This window comes from Dendrobium catenatum, unplaced genomic scaffold (assembly GCF_001605985.2).
Source record: "Dendrobium catenatum unplaced genomic scaffold, ASM160598v2 fragScaff_scaffold_716, whole genome shotgun sequence".
NCBI lineage: Eukaryota > Viridiplantae > Streptophyta > Magnoliopsida > Asparagales > Orchidaceae > Dendrobium > Dendrobium catenatum.
In genome coordinates this window covers 13,570,790-13,576,544 of record NW_021319178.1, presented here as the reverse complement: position 1 = coordinate 13,576,544, position 5,755 = coordinate 13,570,790, and positions in this window count along the sequence as shown.

The window sequence follows — 5,755 nt, the reverse complement described above, 5'->3', positions numbered from 1 at the left end:
GAAAAATAAAACCTAGTAAAAATCCCATATTTCATCATAATGGCTTTAAAAAGGTATAAGAATCCTAACAGAAAAACAAACAAAGGATAACTAGTTACAAGAAAAATAAAAGCAACTACTAAACCAGCTATCCAAACATCATACAGAACCCCCTAAAAAAAAAGGTCCAACAAGCTCCAAACAAGAGTAGAATTTGCTGTTGTAGCATCAACACAACCGACAGTAGCCACCAAGAACGAACCAATCAATGACGACAAAGCCATAACACCAACTCCCTCCTCAATAGTTCAAGAATCAGCCTCTCCACAAGCAAAGTCATACCAACTAATTCCACATGGCCTAGCCCAGTTTGAAAAAATCAACTAGCATTTATATTTGATTATAAATGAGGCCCTTCCTTGGGGAGAAAACCTTAGCTCGATGAATACATTGCCTTGATTTTATAGAAAGCTCATTAATATAGCAATTAATGTAAGATTGCAAGCAGCAGAAAGTGGCCCATTTCCCTTTGCAATTTTGAATTAATGATCTTATAAGGAAGGAGGCCAAATTAAGCTTAAGATAATTTGGGAGTTTTCTTCTCCTTTTGCATGTACTATTGGATATAAAGAGAACATTATTATTGAAAACTCTAGGACGACACCAATAGGAATCAATTTTGATTTCTTTATTTTTATTTTCTTATTATATTATATTTATATTTTGGTTTAAAATAAATTTATTTCCCAAATTTAGATTTTTACAAAAATAAAATAAAATAAAATAATACAACTTCTATCATTGCATGTTAGCTTTTTTCTTTTAATAAAATTTTGTTCTCTTACCTCGCAATAGTTTATAATATTATTTTTTTAAAAAAATTGAGAATAAAAGACACTTCTATTAACAATTTTTTAAAAAATTATTAATCTCATTATTTTCAAAAATGATTTATAATGGGATTTTAGATGACCTTATTAAAAGCATTTTAATAAAAATATTATTAATTAACTTTCCAAAAAAAGGCATAATCATTTTTAAGCAAGTTTAACAACCCAATTTTCAAACATTATTTTCTAATATCAAAGTAACTTTAAAGCCTAACATAATAAGTACAAGAATTTATTGAAGAAAAGTAAAAATAGTGAGCGGCTTATTAGAATATAACATTACTGTTTCAGTTATTTAGTCTCATGCCATTGTAAAACTCTTTATATTGATTATCTCTGTACCGTCTACATTATGAATAGTATTACTCTTTCTACTTTAGCTTTCTTGGATATGTTCCTTCCGATCTCTTCCTCACGGTTCTTGCCGTGACTCTATCATGGTATCAAGAGCCACCATGGGAGATTAATAATCCATCAATTCTCTGGTCTTTATTCTGGCAATGTCATCTCATTCTTTCTTCATTAACCAATAAGCTAAGGAAAGATGAGCGGCAAAAGAGTGAAGATTAGGCGATTAGAGAACAGGGCTGATCGCCAAATGTATTTTTGGGCCATGAAGAATGAACTCCTCGAGAAGGCCTACCATCTCTCTCTTCTCTGTGATGCCGAGGTTGCTTTCATCATCTTCAACGACCGTGGCAAGCTCTATGAGTTCGGCAGCGCTGCTGCGTATACTCTCTCTCTCTCTCTCTTTTACTTGCCACGGTCGTTGAAGAAGATGAGAGCAACCTCGGCATCACAGAGAAGAGAGAGATGGTAGGTTAACGATGTTATTCCTGGCAACCCTCAAAATTTTTATTTAATTAGGCAAATTAAGCATTTTCTTACTTCTGTCAATTTCTTTATTTCTCATATTTACCGGGAAGCTAACGTTTGTGCGGATTGGTTAGCTAAAAAAGGGTGTTCTATTCATTACTATGAAGAGTTGGATATTGGGAACTTAAACCAAATTTTGAAAGGTATGGTTTATTTGGATAAAGCTGGTATGCCTTACATTCGGAATGTTTGAGAATTTCTCTCGTCTGGCTGGTTGTAAGTTTGGTTTTTGGGTGTTTGCCTCGTCTGTGATTCAAGATTTTGGCTGGATCCGGATGTGGATTCCCAAATTCTGGAAGGATTGCTGGTTTGGGTTTAGCTTATTTCATTTGTCTATTGATTCTCAGGTGGTTATTTTCTTAATCTGGATGGTTTTTGGCGATATCTGTTATGCGTTTTGGGACTTTTCTTGGATGTATGGTTTAAACGAGGCCTGTGGCTCATATCTTGATCTACTGCAGTTTTTTTATAATTTGGGGGAGGGGTTAAAGCTGTTATACTATCCTATATGGTGGCAACAAGCTAATTGTTGGCATATTATTACCATGTTTAACATCTATGGGATTTCTCTTTGTTTGGTTACTGTGGCCTGCTCGTCTGAGCAGTTTGTTTCTTTTTCCTAGATGTTGATTTTTGTTCCAGCTAATTATGCTTTTTCTGGGAGGTTTTTTGGTCCTGTCAAGTCTTCTTATATTCCTAGTTTCCCTGTTTTCCAACCTACGTATTATAGGCAGAACTGCTTTGGTGACCGGCATGGGCTTGTGAATCTTTTAGTTTGGTTTACCTATTACAGGTGCCGGGTCTGGTTTAATTTTGCTGGTTATCTGAATGGTGGGTGTAATATTTTTGGTTTTGGGGATGATGTCCATACGAAGCACTGGAATAATTTTTCTCCCTGCTCTTTACTTTATAACACTCATGCTGGTAAGAGTGATTTGGTCTGGATTAATGATTTTTGTTATGCTTTCTCTCTCAACTGGTATGGCTGGCTTAGGAGGAAGGTTTTCGGTGCTATGAATTTTATTAGTAAGGTGGTCTCTCATGTTTCTGGTATGGCAGTTTGGATCTTTAGTGTGATGTTCTGATTTCTGTAGGGCATGTTGAGGTTTTCTTATGCTTTTATTAAGTTTTGCTCTAACAGGGATATTACTGGGTATTTAGCTTTTGTTAACTACTATATTTCTCACACCTTTTTTTGGAGAATTCCTTGCAGGTATCTTAAGATTTATCTAGTTATGAGCTTCAATGACCGCAAGGTATTCTTGTTTTGTTTTTTGCAATACTTTTTCTATTATCGTCATAATTTTTGCAGGAGGACACTGTTGAATGAGATTATTCTGCTCTTCCTTTTTTGGGTGCTGTCTACTCACAACCCGAGTTTTTATTTAGGTTCTTTTTGTACTCGTAAAAAAGGATCCACCAGCTCATAGGTTTTTTGGTTTATTTTTTTACTTGTATCTCTTTGGAGCAGTAGCGAGCTGGAGGATCTTTCTAAGGACTGTGTAACCGATTTTTTGATATTAACGCGTAGGCCCCACAGAGGGTTTTAACCAAAAATAAATAAAAAAATAAATAAAAAGATTGTGTTATAATTTTTTCTTATAAACATTTTAATTAATAATGAATTCAGTATTCGACAATCACTTAAAACTCTGCACCATCTTATGCTGCAAAAATATCTTATTCAAATTCAATATTAATTTTTTTTTTTTTTAGTTAAAACCCGCTCGAGGGGCCTACGCGTTTAAATTCAATATTAAAAATTCAATATATGGTTTCATTCAGAATTCAATAAGAAAAAAAAAAGAATAAAATTTCTTGACTATGCATGTTTTAAAAGGATGAGTTTTATAATCATTAAATTTTTTTATGTTGATGTATTCTAAACTTTAATTGATTAAATATATATTTCATACATACATATAAAAAGGAATTTTACAAATATATAATTAATGGCTCCTAACATACATTTTATCAAAATCTTCTGATAAATTTTTTTGCCACTAATAAAAAAACATTGTGATTTATTTCTGTTAAATAAAAAATTTTAGATTCTTGTAAACTTTTATTTGAATTTTCTACTTCTAGTGAAATATATAACAAAAAATAGTGAAATATTTAGAAATACTTGTAACAATTTCTAGCAAGCTTCATGTATGAGTAATAGTGGGAGAATAATTTAGGATTCGTTTCGGACAATTTTTTGGCACTATATTTTTGGTACTTTCAAGAAATTTTTGTGCTAGAAAGTTACTTTTGAAAGAAATAAGAAAATTATCCCAAACAAAGCCTTAAGCTTCATTTGTCACAGCCTTCTTATTGCTTACTACATTAATTTTATAGTACAAAAAATTTGTTAAAACAAAGAAAAAGCGGTGGCCAAAAACTGTACCAAACAAAGCCTTAGTTAGAAAAAAATGCTTCCCATTCCCTATTTGGTACATAGATTTGTATTTTAAGCAGTGGTCAATATTCAATAATCATTTGAGCTTATTTTGATTTTTTTAATTTCCATTAAAATAGAGCTGGTATCAAGAAGTATCAAAGCTTAAAGAAAAGTTTGAGCTCCTAAAGCTATGGCACAGGTAAAATTGTGATCAGTTTTGTTGATTATTTCATTCAACTCATAATTTGTTATCAATTGTGAAATTCAAATGAAAATTACGCCAAAGGATTTTGCTTGGAAAGCATTTTGGACCTATGAATATGAAGAACTTTGATCAATTGGAGCACCAAGTTGAATCTTCATTATCTAAGGCAAGACAAAAGTTTTATAATTTATTACATTACTAATTCTAGCTATGAGCAAACGTTATAGCCAATTTTCTTTTCTTTTGTAAGATGGCATGCTTTGATTTTTTTTGTACTTTACTCATATCTAGGTGTTTTAATATATTAATAGTTTTCAGAATTTGATCGGCTTAAGATGGTTTAATTTCCGCTTTATTTTAGCTACTTGAAGTTTGTTTGAATTTGGTGTTTATTTGCTAATTTGTTCTTGACCAATGTCTTAATCATAATAAAGTTGTGTGAGAGGACAACATTTGTAGTTCTATGTGCAAACTATGTGAGTACATATATGTATGTACATGTTATGCATTGAGTGCGCAACTATGAGCTTCGATGATCTAGAAGTTGAGTTATGGCATTAGTCTAGAGGAGTTGTTTAAAATTTTCAATTATGTAGGTCAAACTCAGTGTCTAATGGTTTTCATTTGAGTAGAACTAAAATTGAATACATGGAGAGTAATTTTAGTAGTGATAGATCTTGTGGTGGGATTGTGATAATGGGTGATCAAGTCATTAGAATGATTGCATGATTTAGTTGGGTCTATTGTTTAAAACTATGGTGAAAAAGATGGGGAAATTATTAGTAGAATTCAAGTTTGATGGTTGAAGTGGAGGAATGCATCGGGCCTATTAAGCGATATAAAACTATTAATATATTATCGATTGTTCTTATCTCTCTATCACTCTCTCTCTTCTTCACGCTTCAATGGCGGAAGCACTACCTGTTTCTCTCACCACATTAATACATCAACAGCCTCTTTTCATAGGATTTGTATTTTATGCTGTATAATTTTCTAAAAGAAAATTTGATCTTTGTAATCTAAGCTGTAGCTCAGATCCATATTCTTCGCTACTTTCTTATCTATTTCGCATCATCCAATTTGTCCAGTCGAGTTTTTCCTCCTCTTATAAAAACGATCAGTTAAATTTTTTTTTTATTTCGAGCTGATTGAATCGAAAAATCAGTAGGCCTCGAGCCAAAAAGACCTTTTGATTTATCATCTCTAAACAGGCAACCTCCTGTTTTCCTCTCTCTCTCTCTCTCTCTCTCTCTCTCTCTCTCTTCGAGCTGATTGAATCGAAAAATCAGTAGGCCTCGAGCCAAAAAGACCTTTTGATTTATCATCTCTAAACAGGCAACCTCCTGTTTTCCTCTCTCTCTCTATATATATATATATTGTTAGGAAAGTTGCTATTTGCATGTTTTACATTATTGCAAC